The sequence below is a fragment of the Pseudorca crassidens genome, chromosome 18 (genome assembly GCF_039906515.1).
Source record: "Pseudorca crassidens isolate mPseCra1 chromosome 18, mPseCra1.hap1, whole genome shotgun sequence".
Lineage (NCBI taxonomy): Eukaryota > Metazoa > Chordata > Mammalia > Artiodactyla > Delphinidae > Pseudorca > Pseudorca crassidens.
In genome coordinates this window covers 13,072,918-13,098,285 of record NC_090313.1, presented here as the reverse complement: position 1 = coordinate 13,098,285, position 25,368 = coordinate 13,072,918, and the positions used below count along the sequence as shown (strand labels likewise).

At 44.2% G+C, this 25,368-nt stretch overlaps 1 protein-coding gene across 4 annotated transcripts in view; it reads left to right on the top strand.

Annotated features, from left to right (window-relative positions):
• Positions 1-10,094: 10,094 nt before the first annotated feature.
• FARP1 (FERM, ARH/RhoGEF and pleckstrin domain protein 1) overlaps positions 10,095-25,368 on the top strand; it is a 288,757-nt gene continuing 273,483 nt past the window's right edge. For 3 of the 4 annotated variants that reach the window (XM_067713490.1, XM_067713491.1, XM_067713488.1), the window contains exon 1: positions 10,095-10,234. The gene's annotated coding sequence lies outside the window, so the exon portion shown is untranslated. Of the gene's footprint in view, positions 10,329-25,368 lie in introns of all 4 variants that reach the window. The other variant, XM_067713489.1, reaches the window with a different exon arrangement.

Below are 25,368 nucleotides of genomic sequence, written 5' to 3'. Positions count from 1 at the left end.
CCATACAGAAGACTCAGTTTACCCATAATGAAAATGCTATAAGATTGAATTCACACAAAATGACCAAACTAAGTAACCAGATGAACTCTTATCATTCTAAGGTCCATCAATCAATGTAGCTTGGACCCAATTTTCCCAGGGTTTAGGTAAAAGAAAAGGCAAATAAAAGGATTTTAATTGTATCTCATAATAGCTCCCTCCCCCCCAAATCTCATTCAAGGTAGGTTATCTTTCAGTCTTAGAACAGATAGCTCTAAGGACAAATTTTACCTGAATATACCATCAAATGCAGTTAGGAGGCAATTAAAAAAAAATTAAGTAGGTAATAACAATTGTTTTGTATTAAAAATACCAGAAAAGCTCCACTGAGACAGAAAAGAGGCGTGTCCTTAAACTCAAACATTCTCAGAGACACTTGACAACAAGGTTTGAGATCCTACAAGGTGTAATTAATTCTACAAATATTTGAGTAGAGGATTGAAGAGAGTAGTTTTGGAGTACACCCTGCTTTTCCACTACCCACCAAGCCTGCTACCTGTTTCCTACCCCTTCTGTTACCCAATGCAAATTTGTGTGCCCAACACACAGTGAGGGCAAACAAACTGAAACGTTGAAGTTTGGAGCAGAGAAGGTTTATTGCAGGGCCATGAAAGGAGATGGGTGGCTTGTGCCCAGAAATCCCCAAACTCTCTGAAGGGTTTTAGCAAAGCATTTTTAAAGGCAAGGTGAGGGAAGGGCATGGTTAGTTGTTACAAACTTCTTGGTGTCGGAATCCTTTTTTCTCCCAACTGTCCATGTAGGTCAGGTCACAATGTTCCTGTAAACCTACAACAAAAGAAATGTTATTCACTGTTCTGCAACTTTTCATCTCTGTATGAATGGAAAAGTGTTATACTCTTAAAGATCAGAGCCTTGAGAATAGGCTATCCTGTATATTTCAGGCTATAGGCAACATTGTTTTACAAAAGTGCAGAGCCAGCATGACTAAGTACAGACAACAAGGCACAAGGGTTAAAGGAAAAGAAACAGATCTAACATGGAGTCAGATTTTTTCTTCCCTGTTACACTTTGGGTCCTAGCTTAGTGTACCTTCTTCCGGAAGGCTTCTTATACCATACAATTCACTCATTTAAAGTGTACAATGCAGTGGCTTTTAATATATTCACCAAGTTTCACAGTCAACTCCACAATTTAAAAAGTTTTATTACCCTAAAAAGAAATCCCACACCCATTAACAATCATCCCCCATTTCCCTCTAATCCCCACAGCCCAAGGCTACCTCTACTTTCTGTCTCTATATAATTGTTTTCTCTGGACCTTTCATATGAATGGAATCATATAATATTTAGTCTTTTGTGACTGGCTTCTTTCATTTAGCATAATGTTTTGAAGGTGCATCCATGTTGTAGCCTGTATCAGTATTTCATTTCTTTTTATTGTCAAATAATACTGTGCAGATTGACCACCTTTTATTTATCCATTCATCATCCGATGAGCATTCGGGCTGTTTCCACTTTTTGGCCATCGTCAATAATGCTCATGTGAACATTTGTGTACACGTTTTTGTGTGGACATACGTTTTCATTTCTCTTGGCTTATACCTAGGAGTGGAATTCATCATTTTATTATAAAAATTTCAAACATATGGCAAGGTTGAAGGAATTTTACAGTGAACATGCTTCCCACCACCAAATTTCTACTATTAAGATTTTATTCTCCTTCATCAGATATCTGTCCTTCTATCTAACCCTCCAGCCATTCATCAATCAGCCTTATTTTTTAAATTTTATTTCACTGAAGTATATTTGGTTTAGTGTTGTGTTAATTTCTGCTGTACGGCAAAGTCATTCAGTTATACACATATATGTACATATATACTTTTTATATTCTTTTCCATTATGGTTTATTACAGGATATTGAATATAGTTCCCTGTGCTATACAGTGGGACCTTATTGTTTTCTATTCTATATATAATAGTTTGCATCTGCTAATCCCGAACTCCCAATCCATCCCTCCCCTACTCCCCCTCCCCCTTGGCAACCGCAAGTCTGTTCTCTATGTCTGTGAGTCTGTTTCTGTTTTATAGATAAGTTCATTTGTGTCATATTTTAGATTCCACATATAAGTGATATTACATGGTATTTGTCTTTCTCTTTCTGACTTACTTCACTTAGTATGATAATCTCTAGGTCCATCCATGTTGCTGCAAATGGCATTATTTCATTCTTTTAATGGCTGAGTAGTATTCCATTGTATATATGTACCACATCTTCTTTATCCATTCCTCTGTTTATGGACATATAGGTTGTTTCCGTGTCTTGGCTATTGTGAATAGTGCTGCTATGGACATAGAGGGGCAGGTATCTTTTTGAGGTGACTTTTGTCTGGACATATGCCCAGGAGTGGGATTTCAGGATCGTATGGCAACCCTATTTTTAGTTTTTTGAGAACCTCCATACTGTTTTCCATAGTGGCGCTACCAATTGACATTCCCATCAACAATGTGGTAGGGTTCCCTTTTCTCCACACCCTCTCCAGCATTTGTTATTGGTAGATTTTTTAATGATGGCCCTTCTGACCCACATGAGGTGGGACCTCACTGTAGTTTTGATTTGCATTTCTCTAATAATTAGCAATGTTGAGCATATTTTCATGTGCCTGTTGGCCATCTGTATGTCTTCTTTGGAGAAATGTCTATTTAGGTCTTCTGCCCACTTTTAATTGACATTATTTTTAAATGTATTTCAAGGTACGTGACATCAGTGCTTTTCCCTAATTACCTCAGCGTGTATATCATTAAGTAGAGTTCAATATTTGTTTTGTTTCATTTATTTTTGTTTAATGTGACATTAAACATTACATTAAAATGTAATGTTACATTTTGTTTAATGTTTACATCATATGTAAACAATAATGTTTACATATGATGAAATGCACAAATCTGAAGTATATATTCCCTAAGTTTTGACAAACTCATCTGTCTGACCCAAACCTCTATCAAGGTGACATTCCCATAACTCCAGACAACTCTCTCATGTACCCTTCCAGTCCTCACCCTCTGCACTTCAAAGACAACCTCCATTCTGATTTTTTCTCCATGTATTTGGTTTTGTCGTAAAACTTCATACAAATAGAAAAGTACAATATGTACCTTTTTGTCTGTAAAGTTCCTTGCACTCAGCAAAATGTTTTTGTGATTCATCCGTGTTTTGCATTTATCAGAAGTCCATTTCTTTTTCTTGTTGAGTTGTAAGTCCATTGTGTATGATTATACCACTGCTTAGTTTTTCACTCTCCTGTTGATGGGCGTGTTTGTCTCCTGACCCCGTTTTTTTAGTTTTACGAATAAAGCTGCTATGACCATTTTTGTACAAGTCTTTTTGTGCACATAGGTTTTTGTTTTTCTTGGGTAAATACATAGGAGTGGAATTTCTCAGTCTCACAGTGAGTATACCACTGATAATACACAAATCTACTCTAATTTTAAGCAGTTCTAGGAAAGGAAAATCCTCTCTCTCTCTCTCTCTCTCTCTCCTCTCTCTCTCTCTCTCCCTGGTGTTGCAAAACTTCTAACTGTAAGAAAATTAACTTCAGATTACTGTCATCTAGGTCCATTTTTCTTGGTTACTCCTCATTCAGAGATAAAACAGAAATATTTAGAGGTGCTCTGTGATGAGGCATTGCACATTTATTTAGGTTATTTTTATTTTATTTTATTTTTTTTGGTACGCGGGCCTCTCACTGTCGTGGCCTCTCCCGTTGCAGAGCACAGGCTCCGGACGCGCAGGCTCAGCGGCCATGGCTCACGGGCCCAGCCGCTCTGCAGCATGTGGGATCTTCCCGGACCGGGGCATGAACCCGTGTCCCCTGCATCGGCAGGCAGACTCTCAACCACTGCGCCACAAGGGAAGCCCTATTTAGGTTATGTTTGAATGTATGATAGGGATTTTAATTTGTTAAAGGATAGAAATTATTTCATAAATGAGATGCCTTTATTTCCTCCTTTTCACTAGTAGTCTCAATCTGTATGAAAAGGATAAAAAGGAATAATTCAATCAAGTACCAGTTTCTTGCTATGTTTGTTCATCTTCAACCCCTTTACTGATGAGCTAAAGAACAGGGCTCTTCTTCCTGGGAAAAGCACCATCTCACTGCTTAGGGAAAATGTGTGGCTTTAGATTGAATTCACTTTCTTTTCAAGAATTAGGAGTTGCATTTAACCAGGCTTGATCCCATGCAGGAGGATAAAGAAGCTGCTAACGTCCAGTTCATCAAAAAGATTTTCCCCCCAGAGGTGATGGTAATTTGGGAGTTGAGAGAACTGATTGCCTTTAGCTTAGATACATTGAGGGAAGAGGGAAGTAAAGCTGGGAGATGCAGGCGTCCTTGCGACCAGCTGTCCCTCATCCCACCCAGGTAGGAGCAACTAGGTGATTTCTTTTAAAATTTATCCTTTGATGATCCTTCAGTGTGCATTAGACTTACGGATTTTAGCAGCGATTCTTGGGGAGGAGAGTGGGGTGGGGAAGAACATTTTTCTTTATTTTTGCCTTAAAATGTGTGGTGGTCCAATTTAAAGAAGGGGGTAATTATGCAAGTACATATGGAATTCCTACTGCCTATTTCTAAGCATCAGAGTGATTTTGTATGGGCTATCGCACATACCTACAGCCCGAAGAGATTTGCTATCTTGACCATGGACACACACACACACACACACACACACACACACACACACACACTTTCCTGCTCATTCCTAACTTCAACTCTCAATGCATTTCTGAACGATGAAAAATGCTTCACGTAACCATCAACAATGATACACCCTCCCCTTAGGTATCATTTCCTTCTCTGAGAATCAAAAGGTGAGAACACAGGCTAGATTCAAAATGATTCCAATCCGTGACCTTCCTCTGGTTTCCTCCTAAATGTCTCCTTTTGAAAGTGAAGTGGAAAAAATATGACCAAAAGTCCTTACTTTTTCTCTATTCTATGTGTTTAATACTTTTCTCCAGCTGTCTTAGGTTTATGAATATAGAGGCAAAACACAGCAAAACCACTCAGAGCATTGCCTCTGGAGTCTGCCTGCCTGAGTGTGAATCACCTTCTCTGCCATTTACTAGCTACGTGAACTTGGCTAAGTTACTTAGCCTCAGCTGTAAGATGGACATAATAATATACATCCTACTTTACAGGGTTGATGTGTCAGTTAAATGAGTTAATATTCACTAAGTTCCAACAACTATATGTTTTAGCTATTATTATTATTGTACATAGAAAAGAAGAAACTTTAGAAGGAGTTATAGTTGAGGGTTAAAATTTCAAAGCAATTCTAATCAAAGTGCAGTATGATTATTTTTAGAACTTGACAAAATGATGCTAAAGTTCATCTGGAAAAACAAATACTAAGGCTAGCCAGGAAAACGCTGAAATTATAGAGCATAAGTTCTATCAGAGGGTAACATATATTATGAACATTTTGTTACTGGGACAAGAATAGGCAGATCAGTGGAAAAGAATATGGACTCTACTATATGACGAAATCGGCATTTCAAACAAGTGTAGAAGAGATGGATTATTTAAATGGTGTCTGTTTATCCACTTGGAAAAAAGAAAAGTTGGATCTGTGTCTCATTTCTTATGCCCAAATAAATACTGTATAGATTGATTTTATAATATAAAAATAAAACTGTTAAAGTGTGAAAATATAGTGATTTTTAAAAAGCCTTGAGTGGGGAAAACTTTTCAAGCATGATGCAAAACTGTGAAAACAGAAAAGCAAACAGAAAAATCTGACAGTACAAAAGTTAAGAACCTCTTGTTGCAAAAAAAGCACCATAAACAAAGTCAAACCAGAAAAAATATTCACTATATGATAGCACAGGGCTAATTTCCTTAACTATCAGTATAAAGATATTAAGAATCAACAAAAAAGACAAACACCCCAAGGGCAAAATGAGCAAAGGATATAAAAGTTGATGGATAAAGAAATATCAATGGATAATTTTAAAGTAAGTTTCCATTTTACCTATAAAACTGACAAATTTTAAAAGTTTGCCAATACCCAGTGAGGGCTTAAAGTGTAAGCAGGACTTCCCTGGTGGCGCAGTGGTTAAGAATCCGCCTGCCACTGCAGGGGACATGGGTTCAAGCCCTGGTCCGGGAAGATCCCACATGCCACGGAACTACTGAGCCTGTGCTCTAGAGCCCACGAGCCACAACTACTGAGCCCGCAAGCCACAACTACTGAACCTACGTGCCACAACTACTGAAGCCTGCGCGCCTAGAGCCCGTGCTCCGTAACAAGAGAAGCCACCGCAACGAGAAGCCCACGCACCACAACGAAGAGTAGCCCCTGCTCACTGCAACTAGAGAAAAGCCCGCGCACAGCAACGAAGACCCAACGCAGCCCAAATAAATAAATTTATTTATTTAAAAAACAAAAGTGTAAGAAGTAAGCGTTCTCAAGCACAGTTGGTTAGTGGGTATCCTGGTTATCTTTCGCTTCATAGAAAGCCATGCAAACTTTAACAGCATAAAATAATTTTATCATGGATTTTGTGGATCAGGAATTTGGAAAGGGCACAACAGAGGTGCCTCTTCTTTGCTTCATGGTGTCCTTAGCTGGCAGGACTGAAAAGGCAGGGGGTGGCCAGCATCGCTGAGGAACGGGATAGGGCTGGAGAACCCTCTCCAAAACACTTCTTTACTCACTTCCTGGTTCCTGGTCTGAGATGGTGAAAGATCTGGGACCGGCAGCTGCATCACTGTGCAGCCTCTTGCTTGTAGTGGTCCTCATCTAACTGACAGCTCATAGTCTCATGTCCAGAGATCAGCACTGCGCCAAACAGAGAGACTTCTCCAACCCGGAAACGTGGTGGTGGTGGTGTGTTTGGGGGGAGGGGGTGGTAACTGTGGAATAAGAAGTTTCATTTCACTGTGACACGTCATCACTTTAGTATAAAAGATTTACACACATGCACTTGTTTAAGCTTAGAAAGTTTCTGAAAGACTAAAAACTGATGGGAAAATGATTTCTGGGAAGTGAAACTGGGGATGTGGGGAAGGGTCCCTTATGTGCTTTACGCTTTACCTAATACCCTTCTACACGGTTTAATTATTTCTTCATTTATCATGTACACACATTTATTGTAATAAAAAATAGATAAAATCAATAAAAGGGAAAGTTAAGAACAGGACAACTACTTAATTCAGGAAGATTTCTAAGTAACCTGATGGCATGGGTTATAAAGGGGACCTAGGTAATTATACATTTTTATAATCAGAAATCTGAAAACGAGGCATGAATGACACAAAATGACAAGGAAACACTTCAGTTTTTCAGGGGTTGATTTTCCAGATGGCAGATTTTCCAGGCCAGGTAGCCCTGGCTTTCTAGGTAAAGGAATTTAAAAAGTGCTTTCAATGAGATTAAGTACGAAACCCAGAATGTTTGTTTGTGAGAGCTGGAAGGAACTGGGGGAATTGGCTCTCCCAGCGGGAGCCCCCAAACCTGCTCTCCTCTTTCTTTTCCTTCTTCCCCACTGGCTACTACCCTCTGCCTGTAAAGCCTCAGACTGTGTCCTTTAAAAGTCACCTTCCCACAAAAACAAAATCAAAAAAAACAACCAGCATCAGATGTTATGTATTCAATATTATGATCATACACATGCTAAGAGCGAAATGACACAAACTTTATTCCAGACATGGAAAGAAGATGATGAAAAAAAAAAAAAGATGAAATAAACACTGTAGCATGTGGAAAACGTCTTCCAAAGAGAGTGACTGGGTAAATGTCACTTTTCTAAGTTTTTGTGATTTCTACAAGCTTTTCGGTTTTAGCTGTAAGGTATGGAATAGCACCTTGCTTGCTACTGGGTGAAGTGCCCGGACTAGCAAAAAAAAAGAAAAAAGAAAAAATAGCATTGGAGGGCTTGTTAGAAATATCGTGCTTCAAGCTCACTAAACCAGATCTGCATTTACCAGAATCCCAGGTCTGCCACAGACCTGGCCACACACTGGAATCACCTCCAGAACTTTAACAATACCGATGCCTGGGTTCCCACCCCAGAGATCCTGATATATTTGGCTGGGGTGAAGCCTGGGCGTTGCGGGTTTTTTTCAAGTCTGATGTGATTCTGTGATTCTGAGACCCAGTACTCTAATTTGGTGGTTCTCAAAGTGTGGGCCCAGAGCCCCCCGGGAACCTGTTCGAAAGCCACATTCTCAAGCCCACTCCAGACTTCCTTTCCTGGAGTTTCTGATTCAGTAGGTCTTTGAATCAGCCGGCCAGGCAATTCTGATGCCCACTGAGGTGGGAGAACCCGATAAGGTAGGTCTGGGGAGGGGCCCAAGAATTTATATTTCTTAAAGTTTCCGGGTGCTGCTACCGCTACAGGCCCGAGAAGCACACTCAGAGAATCACCGAAACCTCTGCTCTATGGTTTGTCCAGAGCCACGCCTCCAGCCCACTATTGCTTCTCTTCAATGACAAACTTCCCATCTGCTGTTCTTTTCAGGTTTGAGGCCCAGATGACCCTTTTTACTTCTACCTTCTCCAAATATACAGGCGTTAAAAAAAATAAAATACAGTTCAGCACCTCAAACTCAAAATATGTCTCTTTGCTCCAGAAACTACTCACACTAGCTACGCACAGGTGCCCCCGTCCTTCTCAGGCACCGTGTTCTCGTGTGGACCCACTGTCCCACGGGGGCCCCTGTCCTGCTCCTCTTTGAGTTCAGTCGTGGCCTCTCCCAAGAAACCTGCCTCCAGGCTGGAGATCGAAAACTTCTCTAAGGCGCAAAACGACCAGGGTTCTGGGGTCAGCGGCCGTCAGGGGCGGGTGCCCAGTAGCCTCGGCATCTAGCAGAGGGTCGCTTTCGTTTCTAATCTCCTGCCGCGCGTCCTTTTCCCTCCACGTGCAGCGGGCCCATCCACAGCGAGGAGGAGAAAGGGCAAGAGCAGGGGCTGAGGAAAGGGGGATGGAGGTGGTAAAGCGGCAGCTCCCAGCTGGAGAGGGGCGACAGGGACTCTCCCCCCTTAGGTGCCTGCCTGCTGGGTCCTGAACCTTGCTCCCTCCTCCGAGTTCCGGGAGCTCTGAACAGGAATCTGCAAACCTGCTAACCTATTTCACTCCTTTCCCCCGCGGGGCATTGCTCTGGTCCTCGGAGGGGGCGAGTAGGGGTGGGGATTGTCGGGGGATTCGCGGTGGGTGGAGGACGCGTGGCCGCGGCGGGGGGAGGGGAGTGTGGCCCCGGGGAAGGGGTGGTGCTCGTGGGTCCCTGCGAAGCGCCGCTGTCCGCGCGACAACGTAAAGTCGTAGGTGGGCACCCGGGCGGGGCTCCCCCTTGCACAACCTCAACAGCGGCCTGCAGAGTCCGCGCCACCGATCCTCCGCCAGCTGCTCCTGGTGTTGCCCGTGCGCTCGTCTCCCGCTGCCTTAGCTCGCTTTCAACCACAGAGGCTGGACTGGCGCGTCCCTGGTGGCGCAGCGCACTCCGCGGAGCTTCCTGCGCTCGGCCCTGCGGCGCCGAGCGGAGAGACCGGCTGCAGCCGTAGGACCAAGTAAAGCGCGGATCGGAGGTGGGCTCGCCCGGCCGGGTAGGGGCGCTCGGGCGGGCGGCCTCTCGGCGCACCTGCCCCCGGGGCGGGGCGGAGCGGGGCGGGGCGCGCCGGCGCGCAGGTCGCGGGCGCGGACGCTGGAGGGGGCTGTGGCTCTCTTGCTGTCCCCGCGGCTCGGGCTGCGCGGCGCTGGGGCTCCCCCCGCTGAGGGGCCGGCCCAGGCCCGGGGAGGGGCTTGCCTTCCTTCACTTCCCGCTCGCCTGTCTGGAGGCGGCGGGGCCGGCGCGGGAGCAGGGCTGCGGGCGCTCGGCTGGCGCGCGGGGCGGGGACGCGGCCGCCGCCCGCTTTGCGCCGCTCCTCCCCGCGCGAGTGGCGCTCGGCCCGGCGTCGAGGCGGCCATGGCGACCCGGAGCCCGCTCCCCACCCACCCCGCCTGCTCCGCCCTCCCCTCCGCCCCGCGACACCTTTGATGGCTCGGACCTCGGCCGGCCACCGCCAGCCCCGCTCGCGTGTCCGCGCCGCCGCCGCCGCCCCCGCCGCCCGCGGGTATTAATAGCCGAGCGTCCCCGCCGCACGCGCAGCCGGAGCCACCGCGCCCTCGGCCGCCGGGAGCTCGGAGCTGCGGAGCCCGGAGGCCGGGAGTGGGAGCCGGAGCCGCCTGCGCCGTGGAGGTAGGAGGCGCGCGGCGAACAATGATCCCGGCGGACTGGCGGCAACTTGTGCGAGTCGGGCGCCCGGAGCCGACCGACCGGGGAGCGGGTGGAGGTAGCTGCGTGGCCCGCGGGTCCTGCGCGGAGGAGGGCGCGGCGGGTGGGATCGGGCTTCCCCTACTGAGGCGGGAGAGTCGCCCTCCGGGCCCGGGGCAGCCCGGCAACAATAGCCGGAGCTCGGGGGCCTCCGGGCTGCGCGCCGCCCCTTGCACCCTCCTCTTACCTCCGGGGACTCGGGCTGCGGGCTCCGCGCGCGTCCCCTCTCGCCTCCCCCGCCCCGCGGCGCCCTTCCCCCTCTTCCTCCCATCCCACCCGGCGCGCTGACAGCGCCGGACGCGGCTTCCGGACCTCCGGCTGCAATCTCGGCCCCTGCGACCGACCGCGGACCGGGGAGGTGGCCTTTGGCGCCGCTGCCACCGCGCTGCCGGGTGCCCCTCCGCTCGCCCACGCTGGCGCGAGGACCCCGGTGGGTGACAAAGAGGAACACGCCCTCTGCCTAAGTTAGATTTTGTCTCTCTTTGCCGCCAACCTTTATGAAGAGCAAAGTTTTTTTTTTCTTCCTTTTGTTTTTTTTTTTAAGCGAAGGACAGAGATTTTTGTGGTGAGCATTTCCAAACAACAACTTCTGATTGTGGTTTTACGATTTAAGTTCCGGAAACTTTAGCTGTGTGATCCTGTTAGACCTTTGAGAGTGTGTGCGTCTGTGTGTGTGTGTGTGTGTGTGTGTGTGTGTGTGTGTGTGTGTGTTTTGTTTGAGGGGAAAAAAATGAGTTCCCCGTAATCAGTCTGGATGTCGTTTATGGCAGTTGGAGCCCAGCTGGAGTCTGTGCAGGATCCCCCAGAAACGAGGGAGGTGAGGCGCACAAAGAAACGAGGACCCTGGTATCAGATCAGCCCCTTGAGATGTGGAGAGATTGCCTTTCATCTGGAATAGTTTAGCCGGCTCAGCCTGTCTCCGATTCTTCTGGAGTACCATGGTGGCCTCTGGCTGTTTCATTTTATTATTGTTGTTGACGTCTTTCTTGTTAGTTTCCCAGGTTTGACTTGCTCAGCCCCGCCCTCCCCTGTTTCACGGTTCCCCCTTAGCCATGGTTTTTGGGGACCCCCATCTCCCCCACCCAGCAGGCAGGGTCTTCAGCAGAGCCAAACCCCAGCCTAGCAGTGGGTTAGGTTCACTGCGCTTTGCTTGTGGTGACTTGGCCAAGCCCATTCCAGAACATCTTCCAGCATTGTCTTGCTTTTCTTATTCAGTCTAAACAGGACAGAAAGGAGGAAAAAAGGCCTTTTTGGCCCTGGGAGCTTTGGGACATTTGCCTTAAAACTTGTCCTCATTGTTGCCATCAGGCAGGCCCTTCTGAAGTCTCCTGCGTTTGGTTTCTTCCCACATTCCACAGCCTTCCGGCCCGGGTTTACCTTCAGCCTTTCCTGGGGGTTGGTTGGTCTTCTGGGTTTGACAGTTTCTGATGCTCTTCGTGTGGGTTCAGCGTCCACATGGCTCACTTTATATTCCTGCAGCATCGTTCTGCAGCAAGGCACCAATATTGGAGTTACTCCAAGCACAATGAAACGTTTGTGTTTTTAGAATGTCTGGCTAATAGAGCTGCTTCTGGGAAAAATGAAGAGACACATTATTGGCCAGTGGCTGGCTTACTGGGCGAGGTGTTGGTGGAAATAGTGAGCTGCTAGCCCAGGGCTTCCCAGAATCTCTTCTTTCTTCTTTGTGGACGAGAAACTTGAAATACTTGGTGATGATATAGCTGTGCTCCATAGGGTCACAGATTCGGTAGCATGCCCCCTGTGAGTTGGGGTGTGGTTTTTCATTTAAGGTGTTCTTCCCCTGTGGGAATCCTGAAGGTAGGTTTATAATGTCCCTTTTCACATAGTTAGTCTTCTTCTGGAATTTTATACAGGGATTGAATTCCTTAGGTCTTAATAGAATACTAATGGTGCTCTGCGGGCCAAATTTACCAAAAGGAGATTTAAAAATCTATCCTAGATAATTTTCTTCTGGTATGTTGCAGTTATGCCATAATTATCTTAAGACCATGAGGAACCTGGGTGAATATTTTTGTTTTGCTTTTTACTTAAGAAACTGTCCAAGGAAATGGTTTTAAGAAGATAAGAATTGAATATAGTATTGAAAGGGTTAGGTTTTTTTTTAAAGTGGGATTCATCCTCTAATATTCATGGAGCTCTAATATTCATAGAAGAGTTTAATTCATTTGGAAAATGATATGTATTTATAAGGAGGGTGCCTGTGATAGACATCAGAAAAGAAAACCTTTTTCCATCCTTGAGGAGGTTAGAGAATGCTGGAGAAGACACAGGAGCCCAGTTTTTGCATACTGAACAGTTTAGGAAAGACGGCATTATGGCTTTCCCAGAGGATGAGGAAAGTTGTATGGATTTGTAGGTACTTGGCTAGAGCTTTGACAGCAAAAGCTTTAGTAACTGGCCTTGCTTATTTCAGAGACCTGCCTAGTGAAATGCACTTTCCCCTTGAACTGAAGATGCCACAGACAAGAGAAGGGCTCTTATAATCCCCAAATACAGTCGCTCAAGTCCTTTCTACTTTGGGTGCACAGGTATTCCAAGTGTTGCTTACCATTGCCTGGGAGGGGAGAGGGTGGGCTTTTAAAGGTTCCTGGCGCTGCACCTCTCGTATTATTTGGTACTTTTGATTGAAAGGAGGGCTCTCCAAGCCTGACTATTGAATGGGAAGCGGTGGATCAACTTTTAAAAAAAATTTTTCCTTGCTTTTTAGTGGTTAGAGTTTCTGCTGTGGCCTCACTTCATCATAGGCCCCTCACCCTCTGTTTCCGCCAGGTTACTGCCTTAAGCACTTCCACATGTCTGAGAAGAGCAGAGCCCAACGGTTTCCATTCAAAATTATTTGAAATACTGATTTCACCAGTCCTTTTATGCCAAATGCTGCCTTTGTTTTTAATCAAGAAGCCCCCAGAAACTGTTTATATTGAAGTGGAGAAACTGGCTTTTTATAGGCTGCCCTCCTCCTGGTTTAAGTCAGTTAAAAATGTTTTGCCAAGTGGATACTTTGAGCAGAAGTGGACAGTTGGTACGTATTAAATGTGGGTGCTCTAAGCCTTTGATACTTGTGAAATAAACCAGGGACCATCAGGTACAATGTGCCTTCCCATGCTCAGTGCTGCCTATGAACTCAGGCAGTTTTCTTATTTAATGTGAGATGGAAATCAGACGGCAAGATGGGCAGTTTAATATGGGAATTCATCATTTACACTGAATTAATTTCATGTGTAAAATGGTCATATTTGTGCATACATTTTCAAACAGAAGGGCCTCAGGCCAAACTGGATTACCTTTAACTCTCTATTATGTAATATTCCTCACCAAAGAGTAACTCCACTTTACGTGTAGACTTTGGCCTTTTCATAAAGGTATCTTAGAAGACTCCTAAATCCAGTATTATATGACTTTCATTTTTTGTTCTCATCATATTAATTCAGGATCTAGTCTAGTGCCTGGCACATAGCAAACCCTTTCTAAATGCTTGTTGAGTGAATAAGTAAACCTAATTTTTATGTCCTTTCAAGTTACTCTTTAAGGTTTTTAAGGGAAATTTGATATCAGCCCTGACAAGTTGTTGTTCTGGGAATTGGAAAATTTGGTATTTGATTTCATTTCTGTTTTGTTCTAATTTAACAATTTAAGCTAACCTTTAAATTTGGGTATTGTAAAAATATACAGGCTCATTTAAAAAAATCAGACAATAAATGCATGAAGAAGAAAGTAAAACCTACCTGAAAAAATTGGCTTCTGGGATAACTTTCCCTTTCCTTCTTAGACATATATTTTTTAGAAGTTCCATTAGTGAGCATCTCTTGGGGGTAACCTCAGTTTTTGTGTGCCTTTAAATTTGTTCCGGAATGATAAACTACCTGGGCGCGCAATTCTGGATCGTTGATCCTGTATTAATCAACTCTCTTTTGGTTCCATTGTTGTGGTTGCAGTGTCCACTGTCAGGCTAACTGTTATTTGTAAATTGTCTGTCTTTTCTCTCTGGCTGCTTTTAAGATCCTTTGGAGTGCTGCAGTTTCACTAGGTCTAGATGTAATTTCTCCTTTACTTTTATTCCCCTCTCTCCGCCTCCATCTGCTTCTTTTCCCTCCTCCCTCCCCCTTCCTCCATCATCTTATCAGTGTGTTCCTCTCTGTTGCCCTGTAGTATTTCAGTGTCTGGATGTGCTACAATTTGTTGATCTGGTCACCCTTGGCCACTCTGGCTGTTTCCAGTTTGGGCTGTTCTGAATAAGGCTGCTATGAACATTTGTGAACAAGTCTTTGTGCGGAGATCTGTTTTCCTTTTTATTGCTCGGTCTTATGATAAGTGTATGTTTATGAGAAACTGCCATCTGTTTTTCCAAAGTGTTTGTACCATTTTACATCCTCGCCAATGACGTATGAGTGTTCCACGTACTGTAATCCTCATGAACACTTGAAATTATCCAGCTTTTTCATTGTAGCCGTTCTGGTGGATGTGTAGTGGTATCTCCTTGTGGTTTAATTTTATATTTCCCTGAAAGGGAAATGATAAGTTTTCCTGTGCTTTTTGGCCATTTGTCTATCTTCCTTTGTGCCGTGTCCATTAACACTTCGTTCTTTTTCATTGATTTTTGTCTGATTGTTTTATATAGCTTTTGAGTATAATTGACATACAATAAACTGCATATACTTGGTGTCATCTTATTTTACAATTATAGGAGTTCTGTGTATATTTTATATACAAGTTCTTTGTTAGATCTATGTATCATGAATATTTTTACCAGTCTATTTTTTAATCTTTTCCTCTTTTAGTGGTATCTTTTGAAGAGCAGAAGTTATTAGGGAAACATTGTACATGGTCTACTTATTGAACTTATTAAAGGTCAGGGGATTTTTTCAACTTTGGAAAAATAACATTTTTGTGTGTAAGACATAGACTAATATTGCTGTGTTCAAGAGGTCGGACTCCATTTACTTCATAGGGATGGAGCAGTTCTATTCTTTCCTAACTAAAACTGAGTTGAAAAGACATGAAAATGAAAAAAACAAAAAAAACAAACCCTGCTTATTTTGAAAATCTGGGGAAACAAGGTGTTTCAGGTTATGATCAAATAGATTTCTGAAATTCAAAATTGAATTGTTTGTTCTTTTAGCACACAGAAAGATTGTGGAAAATAAATATTTTTGAAATCAATACAAAAACTGGAGCCCTGGGTAAAAGCAACATGTAACATTCTAAAAAGAGGTTGGAATGGCATACGTAGGTGCTTGTAAAAGGAGCTGAGTTTCCTTATTTTGGCATGAATTATATAGTGTTATTTATGTACTCTCCTCATTTTCTGAACCAGATAACAAGCATTGTTGTCAGGTCAGAAAGTATGTTTTCCTGATTTTTTTTCCTCCTGCCCATAGAAGGTACATAAACGTTGCTTGACTTGGATTAAAATTTCTGTAATGACTGCAACAGAAACAGACTCAGAGAGATAGAGAGCAGACTTGTGGTTGCCAAGGGGGAGGAGGGTGGGGAAAGGACGGATTGGCAGTTTGAGATGATTAGCAGATGCAAACTATTTTATGTAGGACAGGTAGACAACAAGGGCCTACTGCAGAGCACAGGGAGCTATATTCAATATCCCGTGATAATCCAGAATGGAAAAGAAAAATAAATAAATAAAATTTAAAAGTTTGTATAAGGAAAACCCCATGACATTTTAGAATACGGAAGTTAGAGATTGGGATCAAAGGTAACAGGAGTTGGGAGTATAGGTGTTAAAATGTGATGTTGGGCAAGTTATTGGTGCTCTTTTCCTAAAACATCAAGGAAACTTCAAGAGTGCATTTATTTTCCAGTGGCAGAATCTTTGACTAATAGCAGTGCAAGTCATCAAACAATTAGTTGCCTCAAGGAATAATAAGAAGGGAGGGGCTCCCGGTTCGATGCCTCAGCTCACAGCGTCACCCAGGTTCTTTCTGTCCTTGCACCCTGCCATCCCAGCTTGTTGCTTTCTGTACTCTGGCTTGTTGCCTAGTGGTTAATTAGGCTGCTGTGGCCTGATTAGCTGTTACTGCGGAGGGCTGCTGCAGCTCCATGCTTTTTACTCTTACACATTCGGTGTCGTCGGGCCAATAATGGCACAGCCTTCTTCACGCTCCCTTTGTCCTTAAGCAAAGTGCTTCTCAGAAGCCTCCAACATTTGTTGGTCTTTGAAGAAGGATCTGGGGAATATTTCTGTGCTTTGAAAGAGAGACCCAAGGGCTGGACTGAACGTGATGCCTGGAACCACAGCAGCCGAAATTGTGGCTAGCCTTGGGATGAAGGCAAGAGGATGATGGGCTGAAAGGTGGAAGCAGAGTTCTGTGATCTTCCTGCACCTGGAGCTTCCTACACTAAATAATAGCTAATTTTGTATACCAAATAAAGCAGACCTGGACTTAGTGTACTAAACCATAAGTTTACCCACTTTCTAATTCTGTTATTGCCATCCAAAGCATCTTGACTGATATATTAATGGAAGACTTTATCTTTCTTTTTAAAAAATATTTTGTCTTTTTTTGTTTTTGAAATTAAGTAGAGTTGACTTACAATGTTAGTTTCAGGTGTACAACATAGTGATTTGACATTTTTATAGATTATGCACCATACAAAGGTTATTTCAGTATTAATGACTATATTCCCAGTGCTATACATTACATCCCTGGGACTTACTTATTATATAACAGGTCGTTTGTGCCTCGTAATCCCCTTCGCCCATTTTGCCCATCGCCCCACCCTCCTCCCCTTTGGCAGCCACTAGTTTGCTCTCTGGATCTGTGAATCTGTTTCCGTTTTGTTGTATTTATTCATTTGTTTTTTAGATTCCACATATAAGTGAAAATACAGTGTTTATCTTTCTCTGTCTGGCCTATTTCACTTAGCATAATCCCCTCCAGGTCCATCCATGTTGTCATGGCAAGATTTCATTCTTTTTTATGGCTGAGTAATATCCCATCGTGTATATATACTACATTTTCTTTATATATTCATCTGTCAGTGGACATTTAGGTTGTTTCCATGTCTTGGCTATTGTGAATAATGCTGCAGTGAACATAGGGGTGTGTGTATCTTTTTGAATTAGTGTTTTTGTTTTCTTTAAATACCCAGGAGTAGAAATGCTGGATTGTATGATAGTTCTAGTTTTAATTTTTTTTTTTTTTTTTGCTGTACACGGGCCTCTCACTGTTGTGGCCTCTCCCGTTGCGGAGCACAGGCTCCGGACGCGCAGGCTCAGCGGCCATGGCTCACGGGCCCAGCCGCTCCACGGCATGTGGGATCTTCCCGAACCGGGGCACGAACCCGTGTCCCCTGCATCGGCAGGCGGACTCTCAACCACTGCGCCACCAGGGAAGCCCTAGTTTTAATTTTTTGAGGAGCCTCCATGCTGTTTTCCGTAGCATCTGCACCAGTTTACATTCCCACCAACAGTGCTGGACGGTTCCTTTTCTCCACATCCTCTCCAACGCTTGTTATTTCTTGTCTTTTTGATGATAGCCGTTCTGACAGGTTGGAAGATTTGATCTTTCATCTGCCATTTAACATTATCTATGAGAAAGAGTTTATTACTCTTAATTATATGGAAAGTGGCTTAGTGATCACGTCAAGTCACTGTGAGAGATGAACTATTTTTAAGGACTTTACGTATCTGATAATGTGTGCCAGGCTTGTCACTAAGTCTGCATGATTTTCACCTTTTCCTCTTACGATGGCCTTGCAGGACATCTGCTTAGCATTGACCATTTGGAGTTTGGATAACAAGGCATACTTGATGGGAATATTTCATTTCTTTAAGAAAAAAATGACGGCAGTGCCTACCATTTCTGTCAACCTAGAGTGGCGTTTATCTGCATGTTTAATATTGCTTACGAGATTTTTGAGGCCATTATTTATTTATTTTAAAAATAAATTTATTTATTTAGTTTTGGCTGCGTTGGGTCTTTGTTGCTGCGCACGGGCTTTCTCTACTTGCGGCGAGCGGGGGCTACTCTTCGTTACGGTGCACGGGCATCTCATTGTGGTGACTTCTCTTGTGGAGCACGGGCTCTAAGCACGTGGGCTTCAGTAGTTGTGGTGCACAGGCTTAGTTGCTCTGCGGCATGTGGGATAGTCCCAGACCAGGGCTTGAACCTGTGTCCCCTGCATTGGCAGGTGGATTCTTAACCACTGCGCCACCAGCGAAGTCCCTGTGAGGCCATTATTAATCAGAGATTAATATCTTCCTTTATAATCTTGCCGGATCTTTTGGTTGTCTGGCATGAAATCTTACTGGGGGCCAATGTTATTAGTAGAGTGAACTGCTTGGAAATGTCAGAATTTGGGTAAACTAAAGATTTACCGCGTTGGAAAATTAGACACAGATATTTGTGAGCCTGTAAAGAAAAGTTGAATGATTTTATAATAACTGTAATCCAAGCAAATGAATTGAACGGAAAATATCCTGGTGAACAACTTGTAGAATATAGAGCCACAATATTCCTATCTATTTTTATTTAATTGATATGACTTTAAAAAAGAAATCTGGTCCTTCCCCCACCTCTTACTATCAAGATGGTCAACTGACCAGGGTAACTTGCATATTCACTGCTGTTTTATTTTCACTTTATGTAAGGACTTACCAATTCAACAGATATTTATTGAACGGCTCTGTTGAATTACTAGTTACCATTGGTGCCACAAAAACAGGGTGCAGTTCCCTGCTCTCAGAGTGTAGCATCCAGACCAGATAGGGGAATTATCTAGATAATTACAGTATAAGGTGGTATCTGACCAGAGCTTTGCAAAAGGTACTGTAATCGTGGAAGTGTTCAGGATAGTAAGACATTGGACTCTGGTTGGAAGTTGCATTTAAGTTGAGCTTTCAATAAAGAAGTGTGTTTTGTTTGTTAGCTTGTTTATTTTAGTGTTCCCTTTGTAGTCTCTTTATTATAGCAGGATTAGAAAAGTATTCACTTATAAAACAGAAAGTAAAAATCCCTTGCAATCCTGCTGGTCAAAATTTATGAAGATTAAGATTTGATTTATTTCCATTTGACTTTTGACATATTCGATATATTCCCAGTTTTTTTCTCTATACATACAAACATACATTTTTTAAAAATTGGGAGAATGATGCATGTATAATTAGAAGTCACTTTCCCCCCATAACATTGTCTGAGTGTTTTCCATACTGAGTTTTCTTTGAAATGAAAATGTTCAGTGACTATATAACATCCCCCTGTGTAGTTCTACATAATGAACCTAACGTTGCCCTTCGTCGGTCATTTCTTCTGCTTGCAGTATTTGGCCGCAGTGACGATCTGTAGATAAATCTGTGGGAAAGAGGGTCTCTTGTTGCAAGGGACAGACACCCACCTTGAGTCATAGGAAGCAGAATAGGGGAATTTCGTAGCTCTCAATTCCAACCTCAGAAAGGGCAGAGGTGGGTCATCTCAGGAAGGGAGACCTGGGTCCAAAGGCTCCAGCCACCTGTGGGGTTGCCCTCACAATGCCCTGCTTTTACACTAGGGATTGGCTTCATTTTCCTGGTTCTCTCCACTGCCACTTCGGGACAGTTTGCTGGTGATGGCGGCGCTGTCCTGCATGTTGCAGGAAGGACAGCATCCACGGCCCCGCCTTGAAAGTCAAGCGGTCCTTCAGTCATGCTGACAGCGTCACGCGTGTTCCATTCCCCGGGATAAAGCATTCATGCCGCTCCTGCTGTGATCGAGAATCACCTAGCTGGAGTTTGAACCCCCATCTCTACCCCTCCAGGGAAGGACTGCTGTTTAGCCCAGATGAAGGGCCCCTCTTGGAATGGGTGTGTGTGTGGGTGGGGAGGGTGTACAAGGATGGGGTGAGGGTGGGGAACAGCAGCCTTTATGGGTAGGATTGACAGGCAAAAATAAGAGGAAAAAACTTCCTGGGAGAGGGATCAGAAGGGAAGGAAGGGCAGAGATAGGAAGGAAAGGCCCCGGTCTACCACCATCCAGGGCTGTGCTGAAGCTTGCGGGTCCCCATCACGTAAAGGTTGATGTCTGAGCCCCGAGAGCAGCAGTTCTAACCTAATGTTCCCTTGTGAGGGGCGTCATAGTGATTTGTCCCTGATTAGACATTATCCCCAAACAACCTTCCTCTCGCTGTATTTAGACACACCTTCTGGAATGGGAGGAAAGGGGTAGAAATCGATCAAGCTTGCTCGGTGTGAGTTTACAGCAAAACTGTTCCCTGCAGAAGCACACCAGGTAGGCTGGGATGGGAGGTGTGCCTGTGGGTTACTTTCTCCTCACTTGTGACGACTCCTTACGTGCCCCCTTTCTCTGTTGTTGGTCAGAAGCACTTAGTGAGCAAAGGTGTTAGTTCGTGGCAGCCCTAATCAGTCCCCAGCAAACAGGGCTGTTTCAGGACAACCATAGGTTGAGAGGGAAGATGCCCATTTGTGACACAGCCACGCCACGCCCATTTTTCAAATTCCCAGTCAAAGCAATGCCTGTGTCTCAGCTCCGTTGGCCCCCCTTTTGAGATAATCCACAGAGGCGTTGGGGAAGCTGACTGATGCATAACTGGTTTTATACATAGAGTATCTCACATCATTAGTTATTTACTCCCCGATGTATGAATTTTGCCTTTTTCCCCAGAGTTAGTTTCTGGAGGTCAGGGGCCATGTCTCAAACTTCTATTGTATCTTCTAGGTTCTTAGAAAAGAGCCTTTCTTTGATGGATTAATGAAAATCTTATCATAGGATCTTAGGCAGCTAGAAGGTCACAACTCATTAGATTCTCAATAACTCTTCACAAGCTAGAAAGAATAAAAGTGATCTATCTCACTTGAAACAAAGATCTGTCAAGCACCTTTTATCCGGAGGGCACGGTTCTTGAGATTCACGTCGGTGAACAAAACAGGCCGAAAAATCCTCGTCTTCAAGGGGACCATATATTTTTCAGGGTCCAAACTGAGAGATTTTTGACCCTGAAGGGTGCCAACTCCACGGGCTGCCGGAACAAGAGGAGTCTAAGTGGGTGGTCACCCTCGTGCTCAGAGAGTGGCCCAAAGTGGGGGGCTGATTTTTCCCAGAGACCGTCAGACTGCCTTTGGGACAGTCTGGGGACAGACACAGTTAATCTCCTGCGACTTCAGGGATGAGCCCCAACATTTACTCACCTGGCACATGTTTACTGAGAACCTGTGAGGTTGTGTCAATGTTCTCCTAAAAGATTGTTTGCTCCCGGGCAAGACTCTTCATAGGGACATGCAAGTGGGAGATGTGTCCTCACCTGTCGAGGAAGATAATGAATGGCATTGCTTGAGAGATGGTGGACTCCTGAGAGACACATCACAGATTCCAAGTAACTGGCATGCAGGTGTCCTTTTGATCAGCGTTTTTTTTAGATTTGGAAATCAACAGGGCTCTAGGCCCTGAAGGTGATTTAACAGATATATTTCTTTTTAAGGGAAAAAGGAATTGAAAATGTTTTGGAAGGAAAGCATAGGTGCATTAATAATAATAAAAAAATGATATACAGTAAAAGTGACTCTTTCCCCCCCGTGTACTGTGCTGTGAGTTTTACCACGTGTACTGATTTGTATGACCAACACCACAATCAAGATATGGAACATTTTCAGCAGCTCAAAAAATTCCCGTTTGTTGTGTGTCACCCTCCTCTGCCCCCTGCCCCAGCCCCTGTTAACCGCTGATCTTTGCTCTGTCACTGTTTGTTCTTTTCCAGAATGTCTCATAAGTGGAATCACGGAGTACGTAACCTTTCGAGACTGGCTTCTTTCACTCACACGAATGTCTCTGAGATTCTTCTAAGTTGTTGTGACCATCATTCTTTCCCTTCTGTGGCTGAGTTGTATTCCATTGTGTGGATGTACCACAGTTTGTGTGGCCATTCAGTTGTTGAAGGACATTAGGGTTGTTTCCAGTTTGGGGCAGTTGTGAATAGAATGGCTATGAACGTACAGCTGGTAGAAACTGTCACGCGCAGGTTTTGATGTGGGCGTGATTTCTCCGGGGCAGAGATCCAGAAGTGGGGTCTTCACCAGCACTTGATGTTGTCAACACTTTTTATTGTAGCCATTTTAATAGGTGTTTAGTGCTGTGTCAGCAAGGCTGTTTATTTATTTATTTATTTTGAAATATGCTAAGAAAACACCTGTAAAATGGGCTTATCCAAAGATAGGACTAAATCATTTCCTGGACTACCTAGCAGAGGCTTCATGAACTCTGTTAGCTGCCCGTTTTTTGAAGGGGTAGATCAAAAAGAGCAATTGTGTATATAAAGTCTGTAACAATGCCAGCAAGAAATAGATGTAAATAACATGTCCTGTAGATACTTGTCTCAGAGACCTGATAGGGTGCATAGGTTTGATGTCAGTATCTTGTTAATTCTCTATATGAATATACAGTGAAAGTGATTAAGAGATAAAATTACAGAAGCAGCTGAAAGGCAGTATAGACGTGGAGGAAAGAACACAGGCTTCAGGACATGCACTAGTTGTCTATTGCTGTGTGACAGATTCCTCCCAAATTGAGTGACTTATGTCAATAGTAAACATTGTCTTTCACAGCTTCTCTCGGAGGGGACTCTGGGAGTGGCGTAGAAGGGCAGCTCTGACTTGGATATTTGTAGTAAAGATGTCAGCTGGGGTGGTAGGATCTGTTTCCAAGGAAGCCCTTAGGCTCCTCGGGCAGGCTGCTTGAATGTCCTCACAGCATGGCAGCTAGGTTCTCCCAGAGTGAGTAATCTATGAGGAGACCAAGATGGAAACTGTCATGATCTAGGCTGTGAAGTCCTCCTGTGTCACTTCCAGATTCTGGGTCACACAGGCCAGTCCTGATTCAGTGGGAGGTGACTACCCAAAAGCGTGGATGCCAGGCGGCAAGGACCACTGGGAACCATCTTGGGAGCTGGCTACCACGGGACCTGAGGGACCTGTGTTCAAATCCCCGCTGGCCACTCAAAAGCTGTGCGGCCTAGAGCAAGGCATGTCATTTCTGAATCCTACTTTCCTCTCTTATTTTAGAAATGGAGGTAATAATACCTACTGAATAATAATTACTGAGATACAAATCATGGATTCTAAATAAATTGCTTGTCAAAGGCTTGGTGGTCAGCATTTGTTAAGATTTGGAATTTTGGAAATTTGGGATTTCTTTTGGGAATTGAAGATAATATCTAAAAAGGGATTGTCTGTCAGTTTGTAAAAGGCTCGTGACATAGCAGGTGTTATTTGTATTATTAAACCATGAACTTTGAATCTTAACTGCAGAACCTGTCAACAAATAAACACATTAAGTAACGACATTCTTTTTAGCAAAGGTATTGGTCACAGCTCCATTCACTTTTAGATTCTGTGTATTTTTTTCTATATATATGTATTTTTTCTTCCTTTCTTGAAAGGGGAAAGCCAGTTATTGTGAATTAGCAAAGACCAAATTCCTCCTCTAATCTGGTTCTCAGGTCTTTACTTTTAATAATACCCCCCAAATAAGAAATATGTTGTTTGCGGTCTGCTGTATCGTGCTAGAGGAACTCACAGAGACATTATGGATGAGTTTGGAGATGTCTGGAGAGCAGGTAAGACGCATCAGCTCACTGCATCCTCTTTATAGAGTGTTTAGAAAATGCTTACTTGTAAAAGTAATTTTAAAATACATGAAGCAGCCCCATTTGACTTTATCGGAACAGTCCAGAAAGCATTCCTTTTTGAAGTGATTGTGATGTGGGATAACGTAACTCTGCCTGTTTTGCTGTAACTGAGAAGAAGCATGGCTGAAAGAAATCGGGCGTCTTGGCCCCATTTTCTTTCCCCGCCTCCTCTATTTCACTCCTCCCCTTGACATGCCGCTATCCCCCCGCCATGTGCCATTCCTTTATTTATTTATTTAATTTTTGGCTGCGTTGGGTCTTCCTTGCTGCGCGCGGGCTTTCTCTAGTCGCGGCGAGGGGTGGCTACTCTTTGTTGCGGTGCTCGGGCTTCTCATTGCGGTGGCTTCTCTTGTTGCGGAGCACGGGCTCAAGGCGCGCGAGCTTCAGTAGTTGTGGCTCGTGGGCTCTAGAGCGCAGGCTCAGTAGTTGTGGCGCACGGGCTTAGTTGCTCCAGGGCTCTTCCGGACCAGGGCTCGATCCCTTGTCCCCTGCATTGGCAGGCGGATTCTTAACCACTGCGCCACCGGGGAAGTCCCAGTGCCATTCTTAATACAGACCACAGGAGCCCTCGTCCCTCACATCCCCCCATATGTACACCTGCCGCTTCCTCTGCTTGGTATGTGAGAGCTTTCCACCCAGTCCCTGCCCACTCCCTTCCAGAAGTTTTCCGAAGGCTAAGATCTACTCTGGGGGGGTGTTAACATCGACGCTCTGTGTTTATACCTCTGTGTTTTTTCTCTTCCCCACTCCTTTTATTTATTGAGCACCAACTTGCATTGAGCACTTCTAAGTCGCAGGCTGAATTCTAAGGCTTTATGTGTACAAAGTCATTTGATCATCCCAACCATCCTAATTTTTATTTTATTTTTTTTTGCGGTACGCAGGCCTCTCACTGTTGTGGCCTCTCCCGCTGCGGAGCACAGGCTCAGCAGCCATGGCTTACGGGCCCAGCCGCTCCGCGGCACGTGGGATCTTCCCGGACCGGGGCTCGAATCCGTGTTCCCTGCATCGGCAGGTGGACTCTCAACCACTGAGCCACCAGGGAAGCCCCCATCCTAATTTTTAGTCCACATTTTATATAAGAGGAAACTGTGGCACAAAGAGGTTAAATGACTTGCTGAAGGTCACATAGTTTATTATTGGAGAAAGCTTTGGAAGTCTTTTCCCGTTTATTGCGAGCAACTTCTTCTGAAGTATTTTACACCTTCCACTTTCCTAGTGCCTGGTAAAGTGCCCAGAACATAGTAGGTACCCAGTAAATATTTGCTGAAGCTTAACTCTCTTAAGAGGCAAACTTTGTCTCAAATAATTTCTTTCCATTTCTTTGTAAAATGTAGTCACCCTTGACCTTCTACAGGATGATGAGGTTCTAAGGTTCTGAGCTTACTTCCAGTGTTCTTCATTCACCCTCT